This window comes from Diplotaxodon limnothrissa, linkage group LG2 (assembly GCF_057381915.1).
Source record: "Diplotaxodon limnothrissa isolate DT_005_m linkage group LG2, D_limnothrissa_male_GT1.1, whole genome shotgun sequence".
Taxonomy (NCBI): Eukaryota; Metazoa; Chordata; class Actinopteri; order Cichliformes; family Cichlidae; genus Diplotaxodon; species Diplotaxodon limnothrissa.
The window spans coordinates 10227201-10245694 of NC_140597.1; the positions used below are offsets into that span (position 1 = coordinate 10227201).

The window sequence follows — 18494 nt, forward strand, 5'->3', positions numbered from 1 at the left end:
CTACAGCTTTGTTCACAAGCCAATAAAAATGTACTTGGGCCAGTGGTAAATGAAAATAACACTTATTCAGCACCTGGTTGTTGCGGCTGCATCAGGACACCAGATGTTCAGCCTCCATCCTGTAGGCAGACTTATCCCCGTCTGAGAGGAGTCCAATAATGGTGGTGTCATCTGCAAGCTTAATTAATTTGACAGACTGGTGGTTGGAGGTGCGGCAGTTGGTGTACAGGGAGAAGGGCATAGAAGAAAGAACACAGCCCTGAGGGGAGCTCGTGCTGATGGTCCGGGAGTCCAAGACATTCTTCCCCAGCCTCACTGGTTGCTTCCTGTCCGTCAGGAAGTCAGTGATCCACCGGCAGATGGGATCAGGCACATTCATCTGGGAAAGCAATCCTTGAAGAAGGTCTGAAAGGATGGTGTTGAAGGTAGAGCTGAAGTCCACAAACAGGATCCTAGCATAGATTCTGCAGGACAAAGTGTAGGGCCATGTTGATGGCATCGTCTACAGACCTGTTGGCTCTGTATGCAAACTGCAGGGGGTCCAGGAGGGGGGCCGTGAGGGTCTTAAGATAGGAGAAAACCAGGCGCTCAAAAGACTTCCTGACCAGATGTCAGAGCCACAGGTCTGTAGTCTTTTCGTCCAGTGATCTTTGGCTTCTTGAAAGCTATATATGATATAAAAATTATATAAAAACTGTTAATCAGCAAAAGAAATGATATCATAGTTCTTATAAAGAAAGCCTCTATCAATCAAACACCAGCAGTGTAGCAATGTTGTTCACTTACACTGTATATAAAACACTGATTTTGGCTACATCCAGTTTTTACTGTATTATAAACATTTTTTACCATGAAGAGTAAAGTGTTTGGCATTTTTGTCATTGTTATTGAGCTCAGAGATCAGGCCCAGCCCAGTATCTACCTGGTTATGAGCAAGGAGCTGGAGGTGATAACTCAACAATAACCAGGCCATGCATGCATGGATGGATGCATGGATGGATCAGTTTGTAGGCTGTGTGTGGTCAGCAGCAGGCTGCTGGGTGTGGACCAAGAGGGAAAGCCCAGCATGTGAAACCCATCAGCAGAAGGCCAGAATAAAGGTGCACAGACAAACGCAGCCCAGACACTCAGGCAGGACGAGTAAAATAAATGGCAGCAAACACAGTATGATGTGGTAAAATGTGCTTTCTTTCACAAACAGATAGCACAAACAAGAATCACAAGAATCTCCTTTGTGGTTCTTGTTTTTCTTTTGAGTATATTAATAAAAAGTTGAAATAAAGTGGCAATAAAATTCATGCACTGAAGACCACACGAAACCCTAATTCACCCTACTACCTGTTGCCTTCACATTCCATTTGCATCCCATTTTTATCCATTCATGTACCAGCTACTGGCTTTTTGCTGTTATGTTCTCATATCGCGTGAGAGTTTATTTGCCAGGTGTCAGAAGTCTAATAATAAAGCTCCGGCACAACGTGGTCGAAGTTACCCGCATATCGGATCGCATCATGTCAGTGAAGATCGACGGTGTTAATGGTAACATTGTAAACAGAATGTTACCATTTAACACAATGTGAAATGGTAACATTGTAAACAGAATGTTACCATTTAACATAATGTTAAATGGTAACATTGTAAACAGAATGTTACCATTTAACACAATGTAAAATGGTAACATTGTAAACAGAATGTTACCATTTAACATAATGTGAAATGGTAACATTGTAAACAGAATGTTACCATTTAACATAATGTGAAATGGTAACATTGTAAACAGAATGTTGCCATTTAACATTATGTTAAATATAACTAACGGATTTACTTTACCAAATGGACCATCCCGGCCTTGCCGTATTGGTCTATTTGATTCACCTTTGTTTTTATTGTTTATTTTATTTTCACTTGCTACACATAGGACAGACATGACTGGGGGAAAGAAAGGGGAGAAAGAAAGAGGGAAAGAAAAACAGCAGGGAAGAGGAATGGTGATAAAGGGCAAAAAACAAAAACCAACAAAACAAACAGACAAAAAATATATATATCAGTCACTTCAACTCAAAGAAGTCCAGACGCTTTTCTTTCCAAGCTCCTTTGACTGACTGTTAGGACAACTTATTTATTGCAAGCATGCAGTACAAGAATAACTCGATGTTTCTGACTTTGCATTACGAATTGTTTACCCACTGACAAACATTTCAAATGAAATTAAATTAAAAAACAATTTGTGGTAACCTGATTTTAATTCAAAAAGAATCATTAACAACACTTCTTGTAATGGTGTCAAAATCAGCCCAACTTTTACTTTCAAATGCAAAAAGTAAAAGAAAATGAGCCAACATACTGGACACATATAATTGTCAATATAATTGTTTATAAACAATTATACTGTCATCATTGTTACAGATATGGAAACTTTATTAACAATTTGTCCAAGTAAAAAAATGCCCTGCTAATTGTTGGGGATTTCTCTCCTCTAGCCCTTTCCTTTAAGCTCTTCTTTACATCCCCCCACCTTTTCTTTTTTCTTAATAATATAACAATAAAAACAATTGGCTGCATTTTAAATGTGTCAGATCAATGTCTTTATTCAAGAATACAAGAAATGGTAATAGCTGCATGTGTGTTTGTGTGTGTGCATAATATGCATACTTTACTTGTTGGATCCAAATCCCACAAGGAATCAAATAAAACAAGAAGACAAACAAAAACAAAACAAAAATATATTTCTCTCCCTTCCCAGGTCAGGTTCACAAAAGCATTGCAGCTCTTTATTCCTCTTGTACAGCTCCAGAGTCTGTCAGCCAAAAAGAAACTACTGAGGTTCCAACACCCAGTGTTTCTGTAAACACAGATGAAAATGAACAGTCATCCACATCTAAAAGATTTGTAGATTCGAGGGACCGGTATAATACATCTAGTACATCTTTGTTTAAACCTCAGAACACAAAAAGGGAACAAACCATTGTATACAGATTTAAAAGTGCGCAAAGCAACGAACAGTCACCCTCTGAAACAGCTGAGGTTATCACAACCATTGTTTCTGTAAATACACAGGAACAGTCACCCACCTCAAAAAGATTAGTATATTCAAGGGACCAGTGTATCTACTCTGGTCAAAAGAATCCATGCTTCGTACTGATGTCCACAATTCTTTTTTATTCCTCTCACAATCATGGAGCACCGTGAAAACTAGAAACGAGTAAAATAATATCAATAGCACATATGACATCCATCTCAGCCACTTATTTCTTTTCACAAGATGCACAAGTGCTTAACAAATAACAGCATAATGTTTTTACCGTGTACGCCTTGTAAAAACAGTAGTAGAAAAGTTGTAGGTTCGTGCTCTTGTGGGGGAGACGTATGTTATCCACCACCTCGATAGCTAGCCGAGAGTTCGAGGGTCACTAGAGCCGCCGAGAACGCATGAACTACTTACGGTAGGACGTTTTGCCAAAGTAAGACGTTTTGTCAGAACACCGAGTCCTCAGGAGGATGCAGCCCATGAATTTGGGCACGATCTCAGATGCACTTCTGGTGTTGTCATGGCAACCCACACAAACATTTCAGCGTCAGCTACAATGAGGCGGAGCCCTTACTGAGACACTGAGCTCAGGTAGAGTGAAAGACAACATTTTTCCGCATCCAAAACAGCAGCGCTGTTCCTGTGACCTCTAGTAAAGCCTCTACTTGGGAAAAGGGAGTCTTTCATCAAAGCATCCTGCAGAAGTTGAATAAAAATATGCAAATGTTTAAATGATGCAACTTAATGAAGGCTGACAGCAGTTGTACTATTTTACATTGCAGCGAACAGGGGTGACCATTATTTTCAACGTTTTTACAGCATTTTTCACATTGAAAGTGAAATAATATAAATAATGTCTCAATTAAATTGCGTTAATATTTAAAAATACAAAAACTACAGCTTTGTTCACAAGCCAATAAAAATGTACTTGGGCCAGTGGTAAATGAAAATAACACTTATTCAGCACCTGGTTGTTGCGGCTGCATCAGGACACCAGATGTTCAGCCTCCATCCTGTAGGCAGACTTATCCCCGTCTGAGAGGAGTCCAATAATGGTGGTGTCATCTGCAAGCTTAATTAATTTGACAGACTGGTGGTTGGAGGTGCGGCAGTTGGTGTACAGGGAGAAGGGCATAGAAGAAAGAACACAGCCCTGAGGGGAGCTCGTGCTGATGGTCCGGGAGTCCAAGACATTCTTCCCCAGCCTCACTGGTTGCTTCCTGTCCGTCAGGAAGTCAGTGATCCACCGGCAGATGGGATCAGGCACATTCATCTGGGAAAGCAATCCTTGAAGAAGGTCTGAAAGGATGGTGTTGAAGGTAGAGCTGAAGTCCACAAACAGGATCCTAGCATAGATTCTGCAGGACAAAGTGTAGGGCCATGTTGATGGCATCGTCTACAGACCTGTTGGCTCTGTATGCAAACTGCAGGGGGTCCAGGAGGGGGGCCGTGAGGGTCTTAAGATAGGAGAGAACCAGGCGCTCAAAAGACTTCCTGACCAGATGTCAGAGCCACAGGTCTGTAGTCTTTTCGTCCAGTGATCTTTGGCTTCTTGAAAGCTATATATGATATAAAAATTATATAAAAACTGTTAATCAGCAAAAGAAATGATATCATAGTTCTTATAAAGAAAGCCTCTATCAATCAAACACCAGCAGTGTAGCAATGTTGTTCACTTACACTGTATATAAAACACTGATTTTGGCTACATCCAGTTTTTACTGTATTATAAACATTTTTTACCATGAAGAGTAAAGTGTTTGGCATTTTTGTCATTGTTATTGAGCTCAGAGATCAGGCCCAGCCCAGTATCTACCTGGTTATGAGCAAGGAGCTGGAGGTGATAACTCAACAATAACCAGGCCATGCATGCATGGATGGATGCATGGATGGATCAGTTTGTAGGCTGTGTGTGGTCAGCAGCAGGCTGCTGGGTGTGGACCAAGAGGGAAAGCCCAGCATGTGAAACCCATCAGCAGAAGGCCAGAATAAAGGTGCACAGACAAACGCAGCCCAGACACTCAGGCAGGACGAGTAAAATAAATGGCAGCAAACACAGTATGATGTGGTAAAATGTGCTTTCTTTCACAAACAGATAGCACAAACAAGAATCACAAGAATCTCCTTTGTGGTTCTTGTTTTTCTTTTGAGTATATTAATAAAAAGTTGAAATAAAGTGGCAATAAAATTCATGCACTGAAGACCACACGAAACCTTAATTCACCCTACTACCTGTTGCCTTCACATTCCATTTGCATCCCATTTTTATCCATTCATGTACCAGCTACTGGCTTTTTGCTGTTATGTTCTCATATCGCGTGAGAGTTTATTTGCCAGGTGTCAGAAGTCTAATAATAAAGCTCCGGCACAACGTGGTCGAAGTTACCCGCATATCGGATCGCATCATGTCAGTGAAGATCGACGGTGTTAATGGTAACATTGTAAACAGAATGTTACCATTTAACACAATGTGAAATGGTAACATTGTAAACAGAATGTTACCATTTAACACAATGTAAAATGGTAACATTGTAAACAGAATGTTACCATTTAACATAATGTGAAATGGTAACATTGTAAACAGAATGTTACCATTTAACATAATGTGAAATGGTAACATTGTAAACAGAATGTTGCCATTTAACATTATGTTAAATATAACTAACGGATTTACTTTACCAAATGGACCATCCCGGCCTTGCCGTATTGGTCTATTTGATTCACCTTTGTTTTTATTGTTTATTTTATTTTCACTTGCTACACATAGGACAGACATGACTGGGGGAAAGAAAGGGGAGAAAGAAAGAGGGAAAGAAAAACAGCAGGGAAGAGGAATGGTGATAAAGGGCAAAAAACAAAAACCAACAAAACAAACAGACAAAAAATATATATATCAGTCACTTCAACTCAAAGAAGTCCAGACGCTTTTCTTTCCAAGCTCCTTTGACTGACTGTTAGGACAACTTATTTATTGCAAGCATGCAGTACAAGAATAACTCGATGTTTCTGACTTTGCATTACGAATTGTTTACCCACTGACAAACATTTCAAATGAAATGAAATTAAAAAACAATTTGTGGTAACCTGATTTTAATTCAAAAAGAATCATTAACAACACTTCTTGTAATGGTGTCAAAATCAGCCCAACTTTTACTTTCAAATGCAAAAAGTAAAAGAAAATGAGCCAACATACTGGACACATATAATTGTCAATATAATTGTTTATAAACAATTATACTGTCATCATTGTTACAGATATGGAAACTTTATTAACAATTTGTCCAAGTAAAAAAATGCCCTGCTAATTGTTGGGGATTTCTCTCCTCTAGCCCTTTCCTTTAAGCTCTTCTTTACATCCCCCCACCTTTTCTTTTTTCTTAATAATATAACAATAAAAACAATTGGCTGCATTTTAAATGTGTCAGATCAATGTCTTTATTCAAGAATACAAGAAATGGTAATAGCTGCATGTGTGTTTGTGTGTGTGCATAATATGCATACTTTACTTGTTGGATCCAAATCCCACAAGGAATCAAATAAAACAAGAAGACAAACAAAAACAAAACAAAAATATATTTCTCTCCCTTCCCAGGTCAGGTTCACAAAAGCATTGCAGCTCTTTATTCCTCTTGTACAGCTCCAGAGTCTGTCAGCCAAAAAGAAACTACTGAGGTTCCAACACCCAGTGTTTCTGTAAACACAGATGAAAATGAACAGTCATCCACATCTAAAAGATTTGTAGATTCGAGGGACCGGTATAATACATCTAGTACATCTTTGTTTAAACCTCAGAACACAAAAAGGGAACAAACCATTGTATACAGATTTAAAAGTGCGCAAAGCAACGAACAGTCACCCTCTGAAACAGCTGAGGTTATCACAACCATTGTTTCTGTAAATACACAGGAACAGTCACCCACCTCAAAAAGATTAGTATATTCAAGGGACCAGTGTATCTACTCTGGTCAAAAGAATCCATGCTTCGTACTGATGTCCACAATTCTTTTTTATTCCTCTCACAATCATGGAGCACCGTGAAAACTAGAAACGAGTAAAATAATATCAATAGCACATATGACATCCATCTCAGCCACTTATTTCTTTTCACAAGATGCACAAGTGCTTAACAAATAACAGCATAATGTTTTTACCGTGTACGCCTTGTAAAAACAGTAGTAGAAAAGTTGTAGGTTCGTGCTCTTGTGGGGGAGACGTATGTTATCCACCACCTCGATAGCTAGCCGAGAGTTCGAGGGTCACTAGAGCCGCCGAGAACGCATGAACTACTTACGGTAGGACGTTTTGCCAAAGTAAGACGTTTTGTCAGAACACCGAGTCCTCAGGAGGATGCAGCCCATGAATTTGGGCACGATCTCAGATGCACTTCTGGTGTTGTCATGGCAACCCACACAAACATTTCAGCGTCAGCTACAATGAGGCGGAGCCCTTACTGAGACACTGAGCTCAGGTAGAGTGAAAGACAACATTTTTCCGCATCCAAAACAGCAGCGCTGTTCCTGTGACCTCTAGTAAAGCCTCTACTTGGGAAAAGGGAGTCTTTCATCAAAGCATCCTGCAGAAGTTGAATAAAAATATGCAAATGTTTAAATGATGCAACTTAATGAAGGCTGACAGCAGTTGTACTATTTTACATTGCAGCGAACAGGGGTGACCATTATTTTCAACGTTTTTACAGCATTTTTCACATTGAAAGTGAAATAATATAAATAATGTCTCAATTAAATTGCGTTAATATTTAAAAATACAAAAACTACAGCTTTGTTCACAAGCCAATAAAAATGTACTTGGGCCAGTGGTAAATGAAAATAACACTTATTCAGCACCTGGTTGTTGCGGCTGCATCAGGACACCAGATGTTCAGCCTCCATCCTGTAGGCAGACTTATCCCCGTCTGAGAGGAGTCCAATAATGGTGGTGTCATCTGCAAGCTTAATTAATTTGACAGACTGGTGGTTGGAGGTGCGGCAGTTGGTGTACAGGGAGAAGGGCATAGAAGAAAGAACACAGCCCTGAGGGGAGCTCGTGCTGATGGTCCGGGAGTCCAAGACATTCTTCCCCAGCCTCACTGGTTGCTTCCTGTCCGTCAGGAAGTCAGTGATCCACCGGCAGATGGGATCAGGCACATTCATCTGGGAAAGCAATCCTTGAAGAAGGTCTGAAAGGATGGTGTTGAAGGTAGAGCTGAAGTCCACAAACAGGATCCTAGCATAGATTCTGCAGGACAAAGTGTAGGGCCATGTTGATGGCATCGTCTACAGACCTGTTGGCTCTGTATGCAAACTGCAGGGGGTCCAGGAGGGGGGCCGTGAGGGTCTTAAGATAGGAGAGAACCAGGCGCTCAAAAGACTTCCTGACCAGATGTCAGAGCCACAGGTCTGTAGTCTTTTCGTCCAGTGATCTTTGGCTTCTTGAAAGCTATATATGATATAAAAATTATATAAAAACTGTTAATCAGCAAAAGAAATGATATCATAGTTCTTATAAAGAAAGCCTCTATCAATCAAACACCAGCAGTGTAGCAATGTTGTTCACTTACACTGTATATAAAACACTGATTTTGGCTACATCCAGTTTTTACTGTATTATAAACATTTTTTACCATGAAGAGTAAAGTGTTTGGCATTTTTGTCATTGTTATTGAGCTCAGAGATCAGGCCCAGCCCAGTATCTACCTGGTTATGAGCAAGGAGCTGGAGGTGATAACTCAACAATAACCAGGCCATGCATGCATGGATGGATGCATGGATGGATCAGTTTGTAGGCTGTGTGTGGTCAGCAGCAGGCTGCTGGGTGTGGACCAAGAGGGAAAGCCCAGCATGTGAAACCCATCAGCAGAAGGCCAGAATAAAGGTGCACAGACAAACGCAGCCCAGACACTCAGGCAGGACGAGTAAAATAAATGGCAGCAAACACAGTATGATGTGGTAAAATGTGCTTTCTTTCACAAACAGATAGCACAAACAAGAATCACAAGAATCTCCTTTGTGGTTCTTGTTTTTCTTTTGAGTATATTAATAAAAAGTTGAAATAAAGTGGCAATAAAATTCATGCACTGAAGACCACACGAAACCTTAATTCACCCTACTACCTGTTGCCTTCACATTCCATTTGCATCCCATTTTTATCCATTCATGTACCAGCTACTGGCTTTTTGCTGTTATGTTCTCATATCGCGTGAGAGTTTATTTGCCAGGTGTCAGAAGTCTAATAATAAAGCTCCGGCACAACGTGGTCGAAGTTACCCGCATATCGGATCGCATCATGTCAGTGAAGATCGACGGTGTTAATGGTAACATTGTAAACAGAATGTTACCATTTAACACAATGTGAAATGGTAACATTGTAAACAGAATGTTACCATTTAACACAATGTAAAATGGTAACATTGTAAACAGAATGTTACCATTTAACATAATGTGAAATGGTAACATTGTAAACAGAATGTTACCATTTAACATAATGTGAAATGGTAACATTGTAAACAGAATGTTGCCATTTAACATTATGTTAAATATAACTAACGGATTTACTTTACCAAATGGACCATCCCGGCCTTGCCGTATTGGTCTATTTGATTCACCTTTGTTTTTATTGTTTATTTTATTTTCACTTGCTACACATAGGACAGACATGACTGGGGGAAAGAAAGGGGAGAAAGAAAGAGGGAAAGAAAAACAGCAGGGAAGAGGAATGGTGATAAAGGGCAAAAAACAAAAACCAACAAAACAAACAGACAAAAAATATATATATCAGTCACTTCAACTCAAAGAAGTCCAGACGCTTTTCTTTCCAAGCTCCTTTGACTGACTGTTAGGACAACTTATTTATTGCAAGCATGCAGTACAAGAATAACTCGATGTTTCTGACTTTGCATTACGAATTGTTTACCCACTGACAAACATTTCAAATGAAATGAAATTAAAAAACAATTTGTGGTAACCTGATTTTAATTCAAAAAGAATCATTAACAACACTTCTTGTAATGGTGTCAAAATCAGCCCAACTTTTACTTTCAAATGCAAAAAGTAAAAGAAAATGAGCCAACATACTGGACACATATAATTGTCAATATAATTGTTTATAAACAATTATACTGTCATCATTGTTACAGATATGGAAACTTTATTAACAATTTGTCCAAGTAAAAAAATGCCCTGCTAATTGTTGGGGATTTCTCTCCTCTAGCCCTTTCCTTTAAGCTCTTCTTTACATCCCCCCACCTTTTCTTTTTTCTTAATAATATAACAATAAAAACAATTGGCTGCATTTTAAATGTGTCAGATCAATGTCTTTATTCAAGAATACAAGAAATGGTAATAGCTGCATGTGTGTTTGTGTGTGTGCATAATATGCATACTTTACTTGTTGGATCCAAATCCCACAAGGAATCAAATAAAACAAGAAGACAAACAAAAACAAAACAAAAATATATTTCTCTCCCTTCCCAGGTCAGGTTCACAAAAGCATTGCAGCTCTTTATTCCTCTTGTACAGCTCCAGAGTCTGTCAGCCAAAAAGAAACTACTGAGGTTCCAACACCCAGTGTTTCTGTAAACACAGATGAAAATGAACAGTCATCCACATCTAAAAGATTTGTAGATTCGAGGGACCGGTATAATACATCTAGTACATCTTTGTTTAAACCTCAGAACACAAAAAGGGAACAAACCATTGTATACAGATTTAAAAGTGCGCAAAGCAACGAACAGTCACCCTCTGAAACAGCTGAGGTTATCACAACCATTGTTTCTGTAAATACACAGGAACAGTCACCCACCTCAAAAAGATTAGTATATTCAAGGGACCAGTGTATCTACTCTGGTCAAAAGAATCCATGCTTCGTACTGATGTCCACAATTCTTTTTTATTCCTCTCACAATCATGGAGCACCGTGAAAACTAGAAACGAGTAAAATAATATCAATAGCACATATGACATCCATCTCAGCCACTTATTTCTTTTCACAAGATGCACAAGTGCTTAACAAATAACAGCATAATGTTTTTACCGTGTACGCCTTGTAAAAACAGTAGTAGAAAAGTTGTAGGTTCGTGCTCTTGTGGGGGAGACGTATGTTATCCACCACCTCGATAGCTAGCCGAGAGTTCGAGGGTCACTAGAGCCGCCGAGAACGCATGAACTACTTACGGTAGGACGTTTTGCCAAAGTAAGACGTTTTGTCAGAACACCGAGTCCTCAGGAGGATGCAGCCCATGAATTTGGGCACGATCTCAGATGCACTTCTGGTGTTGTCATGGCAACCCACACAAACATTTCAGCGTCAGCTACAATGAGGCGGAGCCCTTACTGAGACACTGAGCTCAGGTAGAGTGAAAGACAACATTTTTCCGCATCCAAAACAGCAGCGCTGTTCCTGTGACCTCTAGTAAAGCCTCTACTTGGGAAAAGGGAGTCTTTCATCAAAGCATCCTGCAGAAGTTGAATAAAAATATGCAAATGTTTAAATGATGCAACTTAATGAAGGCTGACAGCAGTTGTACTATTTTACATTGCAGCGAACAGGGGTGACCATTATTTTCAACGTTTTTACAGCATTTTTCACATTGAAAGTGAAATAATATAAATAATGTCTCAATTAAATTGCGTTAATATTTAAAAATACAAAAACTACAGCTTTGTTCACAAGCCAATAAAAATGTACTTGGGCCAGTGGTAAATGAAAATAACACTTATTCAGCACCTGGTTGTTGCGGCTGCATCAGGACACCAGATGTTCAGCCTCCATCCTGTAGGCAGACTTATCCCCGTCTGAGAGGAGTCCAATAATGGTGGTGTCATCTGCAAGCTTAATTAATTTGACAGACTGGTGGTTGGAGGTGCGGCAGTTGGTGTACAGGGAGAAGGGCATAGAAGAAAGAACACAGCCCTGAGGGGAGCTCGTGCTGATGGTCCGGGAGTCCAAGACATTCTTCCCCAGCCTCACTGGTTGCTTCCTGTCCGTCAGGAAGTCAGTGATCCACCGGCAGATGGGATCAGGCACATTCATCTGGGAAAGCAATCCTTGAAGAAGGTCTGAAAGGATGGTGTTGAAGGTAGAGCTGAAGTCCACAAACAGGATCCTAGCATAGATTCTGCAGGACAAAGTGTAGGGCCATGTTGATGGCATCGTCTACAGACCTGTTGGCTCTGTATGCAAACTGCAGGGGGTCCAGGAGGGGGGCCGTGAGGGTCTTAAGATAGGAGAGAACCAGGCGCTCAAAAGACTTCCTGACCAGATGTCAGAGCCACAGGTCTGTAGTCTTTTCGTCCAGTGATCTTTGGCTTCTTGAAAGCTATATATGATATAAAAATTATATAAAAACTGTTAATCAGCAAAAGAAATGATATCATAGTTCTTATAAAGAAAGCCTCTATCAATCAAACACCAGCAGTGTAGCAATGTTGTTCACTTACACTGTATATAAAACACTGATTTTGGCTACATCCAGTTTTTACTGTATTATAAACATTTTTTACCATGAAGAGTAAAGTGTTTGGCATTTTTGTCATTGTTATTGAGCTCAGAGATCAGGCCCAGCCCAGTATCTACCTGGTTATGAGCAAGGAGCTGGAGGTGATAACTCAACAATAACCAGGCCATGCATGCATGGATGGATGCATGGATGGATCAGTTTGTAGGCTGTGTGTGGTCAGCAGCAGGCTGCTGGGTGTGGACCAAGAGGGAAAGCCCAGCATGTGAAACCCATCAGCAGAAGGCCAGAATAAAGGTGCACAGACAAACGCAGCCCAGACACTCAGGCAGGACGAGTAAAATAAATGGCAGCAAACACAGTATGATGTGGTAAAATGTGCTTTCTTTCACAAACAGATAGCACAAACAAGAATCACAAGAATCTCCTTTGTGGTTCTTGTTTTTCTTTTGAGTATATTAATAAAAAGTTGAAATAAAGTGGCAATAAAATTCATGCACTGAAGACCACACGAAACCCTAATTCACCCTACTACCTGTTGCCTTCACATTCCATTTGCATCCCATTTTTATCCATTCATGTACCAGCTACTGGCTTTTTGCTGTTATGTTCTCATATCGCGTGAGAGTTTATTTGCCAGGTGTCAGAAGTCTAATAATAAAGCTCCGGCACAACGTGGTCGAAGTTACCCGCATATCGGATCGCATCATGTCAGTGAAGATCGACGGTGTTAATGGTAACATTGTAAACAGAATGTTACCATTTAACACAATGTGAAATGGTAACATTGTAAACAGAATGTTACCATTTAACATAATGTTAAATGGTAACATTGTAAACAGAATGTTACCATTTAACACAATGTAAAATGGTAACATTGTAAACAGAATGTTACCATTTAACATAATGTGAAATGGTAACATTGTAAACAGAATGTTACCATTTAACATAATGTGAAATGGTAACATTGTAAACAGAATGTTGCCATTTAACATTATGTTAAATATAACTAACGGATTTACTTTACCAAATGGACCATCCCGGCCTTGCCGTATTGGTCTATTTGATTCACCTTTGTTTTTATTGTTTATTTTATTTTCACTTGCTACACATAGGACAGACATGACTGGGGGAAAGAAAGGGGAGAAAGAAAGAGGGAAAGAAAAACAGCAGGGAAGAGGAATGGTGATAAAGGGCAAAAAACAAAAACCAACAAAACAAACAGACAAAAAATATATATATCAGTCACTTCAACTCAAAGAAGTCCAGACGCTTTTCTTTCCAAGCTCCTTTGACTGACTGTTAGGACAACTTATTTATTGCAAGCATGCAGTACAAGAATAACTCGATGTTTCTGACTTTGCATTACGAATTGTTTACCCACTGACAAACATTTCAAATGAAATTAAATTAAAAAACAATTTGTGGTAACCTGATTTTAATTCAAAAAGAATCATTAACAACACTTCTTGTAATGGTGTCAAAATCAGCCCAACTTTTACTTTCAAATGCAAAAAGTAAAAGAAAATGAGCCAACATACTGGACACATATAATTGTCAATATAATTGTTTATAAACAATTATACTGTCATCATTGTTACAGATATGGAAACTTTATTAACAATTTGTCCAAGTAAAAAAATGCCCTGCTAATTGTTGGGGATTTCTCTCCTCTAGCCCTTTCCTTTAAGCTCTTCTTTACATCCCCCCACCTTTTCTTTTTTCTTAATAATATAACAATAAAAACAATTGGCTGCATTTTAAATGTGTCAGATCAATGTCTTTATTCAAGAATACAAGAAATGGTAATAGCTGCATGTGTGTTTGTGTGTGTGCATAATATGCATACTTTACTTGTTGGATCCAAATCCCACAAGGAATCAAATAAAACAAGAAGACAAACAAAAACAAAACAAAAATATATTTCTCTCCCTTCCCAGGTCAGGTTCACAAAAGCATTGCAGCTCTTTATTCCTCTTGTACAGCTCCAGAGTCTGTCAGCCAAAAAGAAACTACTGAGGTTCCAACACCCAGTGTTTCTGTAAACACAGATGAAAATGAACAGTCATCCACATCTAAAAGATTTGTAGATTCGAGGGACCGGTATAATACATCTAGTACATCTTTGTTTAAACCTCAGAACACAAAAAGGGAACAAACCATTGTATACAGATTTAAAAGTGCGCAAAGCAACGAACAGTCACCCTCTGAAACAGCTGAGGTTATCACAACCATTGTTTCTGTAAATACACAGGAACAGTCACCCACCTCAAAAAGATTAGTATATTCAAGGGACCAGTGTATCTACTCTGGTCAAAAGAATCCATGCTTCGTACTGATGTCCACAATTCTTTTTTATTCCTCTCACAATCATGGAGCACCGTGAAAACTAGAAACGAGTAAAATAATATCAATAGCACATATGACATCCATCTCAGCCACTTATTTCTTTTCACAAGATGCACAAGTGCTTAACAAATAACAGCATAATGTTTTTACCGTGTACGCCTTGTAAAAACAGTAGTAGAAAAGTTGTAGGTTCGTGCTCTTGTGGGGGAGACGTATGTTATCCACCACCTCGATAGCTAGCCGAGAGTTCGAGGGTCACTAGAGCCGCCGAGAACGCATGAACTACTTACGGTAGGACGTTTTGCCAAAGTAAGACGTTTTGTCAGAACACCGAGTCCTCAGGAGGATGCAGCCCATGAATTTGGGCACGATCTCAGATGCACTTCTGGTGTTGTCATGGCAACCCACACAAACATTTCAGCGTCAGCTACAATGAGGCGGAGCCCTTACTGAGACACTGAGCTCAGGTAGAGTGAAAGACAACATTTTTCCGCATCCAAAACAGCAGCGCTGTTCCTGTGACCTCTAGTAAAGCCTCTACTTGGGAAAAGGGAGTCTTTCATCAAAGCATCCTGCAGAAGTTGAATAAAAATATGCAAATGTTTAAATGATGCAACTTAATGAAGGCTGACAGCAGTTGTACTATTTTACATTGCAGCGAACAGGGGTGACCATTATTTTCAACGTTTTTACAGCATTTTTCACATTGAAAGTGAAATAATATAAATAATGTCTCAATTAAATTGCGTTAATATTTAAAAATACAAAAACTACAGCTTTGTTCACAAGCCAATAAAAATGTACTTGGGCCAGTGGTAAATGAAAATAACACTTATTCAGCACCTGGTTGTTGCGGCTGCATCAGGACACCAGATGTTCAGCCTCCATCCTGTAGGCAGACTTATCCCCGTCTGAGAGGAGTCCAATAATGGTGGTGTCATCTGCAAGCTTAATTAATTTGACAGACTGGTGGTTGGAGGTGCGGCAGTTGGTGTACAGGGAGAAGGGCATAGAAGAAAGAACACAGCCCTGAGGGGAGCTCGTGCTGATGGTCCGGGAGTCCAAGACATTCTTCCCCAGCCTCACTGGTTGCTTCCTGTCCGTCAGGAAGTCAGTGATCCACCGGCAGATGGGATCAGGCACATTCATCTGGGAAAGCAATCCTTGAAGAAGGTCTGAAAGGATGGTGTTGAAGGTAGAGCTGAAGTCCACAAACAGGATCCTAGCATAGATTCTGCAGGACAAAGTGTAGGGCCATGTTGATGGCATCGTCTACAGACCTGTTGGCTCTGTATGCAAACTGCAGGGGGTCCAGGAGGGGGGCCGTGAGGGTCTTAAGATAGGAGAGAACCAGGCGCTCAAAAGACTTCCTGACCAGATGTCAGAGCCACAGGTCTGTAGTCTTTTCGTCCAGTGATCTTTGGCTTCTTGAAAGCTATATATGATATAAAAATTATATAAAAACTGTTAATCAGCAAAAGAAATGATATCATAGTTCTTATAAAGAAAGCCTCTATCAATCAAACACCAGCAGTGTAGCAATGTTGTTCACTTACACTGTATATAAAACACTGATTTTGGCTACATCCAGTTTTTACTGTATTATAAACATTTTTTACCATGAAGAGTAAAGTGTTTGGCATTTTTGTCATTGTTATTGAGCTCAGAGATCAGGCCCAGCCCAGTATCTACCTGGTTATGAGCAAGGAGCTGGAGGTGATAACTCAACAATAACCAGGCCATGCATGCATGGATGGATGCATGGATGGATCAGTTTGTAGGCTGTGTGTGGTCAGCAGCAGGCTGCTGGGTGTGGACCAAGAGGGAAAGCCCAGCATGTGAAACCCATCAGCAGAAGGCCAGAATAAAGGTGCACAGACAAACGCAGCCCAGACACTCAGGCAGGACGAGTAAAATAAATGGCAGCAAACACAGTATGATGTGGTAAAATGTGCTTTCTTTCACAAACAGATAGCACAAACAAGAATCACAAGAATCTCCTTTGTGGTTCTTGTTTTTCTTTTGAGTACATTAATAAAAAGTTGAAATAAAGTGGCAATAAAATTCATGCACTGAAGACCACACGAAACCCTAATTCACCCTACTACCTGTTGCCTTCACATTCCATTTGCATCCCTTGTCCACAGAATCAAAAATGACCCTTCTTCGCTAAAGATCGAACATAAAGCAATTGCATTTTAAATGGAAGCCCATTTTGCATTAAGAAACACTATCAGCAATCAGAAATTGTGTATATCAGAGTTCTCTGTTTTTACTGTCCTGAAAACTGCATTAATTCAGTGGATGCGGTTAGGTTCAAAACAACGTAATATAAGAGGGCAACCAATTCAATCTAAGAGGGATCCAATTTTTATCCATTCATGTACCAGCTACTGGCTTTTTGCTGTTATGTTCTCATATCGCGTGAGAGTTTATTTGCCAGGTGTCAGAAGTCTAATAATGAATAAAGTTCAGGATATGCTTAAAAACTCACCTCAGTATAGCCGTCATCAGAAGGAAGTGCGCTTCACTGACTCATCAACTTGTCTCAGGCTTTCCACAAAGTTTCACAGTTGACCTTAAAGTAAGATGCTGCAAGCTTACCTTGCAGTGTATTACTTTTTAAGGTCTAAAGACCTTAAAGTGCGCTATAGATTGAAGTGATTTGAACTGACAACAGGGCTAATTCAGCACTTCAAGTTAACATCAATAAAAGTTTTTAAATTTATTCTGATTTCCGTTTGTTTTCATTGCCTGTGCTATCTGTTATTTAGTTCAAATTGTGGGTAGATAATGCTGTGCTGTCATGTGACCTGTTCTCTCATGTGTGCCTTTCTCTTGTTTTGTATGTATTTCTCGTTTGTTATTTATTCCTATTTTATTCCTGCAATTGGTATGGAATTCATTTTTTTTTAAATTGATCAGTGTTTTGAAATTAGATGTGATGAAGATGTGACCTTAATTTACAAAATCAACATCATGTTGGATTCAATGAGACATGAAACTAGTGCATGAAACAGGTCTCAGTAAATGTTCTCATAGACTGCAATACACTGCCCCCTGCTGGTCATTATAAAGTCTGCAGATGTCATTTGACATGAATGTCATATTTGTGAAACAAAATAAAGGACTCTGTAAAATAAATGAAAATCAAATATTTATATACAGAATATTTATGTACAAATGCTGAAAAAGACATTTGAACAAGATGCACACCCAGTAAAATTTAAAAAAAAAAAAAAAGTCAGTTTTATCATGTGACTATCATGCTGTCATTTCCGCACAATGCACTTTACACCAGATCAAAATAAAACACTGTGAGGTCGTTCTAACCGGAAGCCCAGAGAGCTTCGACAATGCAGCACAATGCCCTGAAGCATCAGCATCAAAATATACTTCAAGTACCAAAAAGTACTCATTGTGCAGAATGCCCTATTTTTGAATAGCTGGACATTTTAATTACTTTATCACCAGCTGTGACTACAGCTGATAATCAACCATGTTTCATAGGGATGTGACTACATTTAGAAATGTCACGCATTTTTAGGTATAAAGCAAAAGATGCAATGAAATAAATAAGCTATCACATATTAATCCAAATGAATTCACTGAAATACATCTGCACATTTCTGCAGCCTGACTTATTACACACGTGAACACAGTACA

At 39.4% G+C, this 18494-nt stretch overlaps 1 protein-coding gene across 1 annotated transcript in view; it reads right to left on the reverse strand.

Moving 5' to 3' along the window:
• The window catches only part of LOC146638214 (uncharacterized), a 240182-nt gene that overhangs the window by 194165 nt on the left and 27523 nt on the right, over positions 1–18494 (reverse strand). The window lies entirely within an intron of this gene.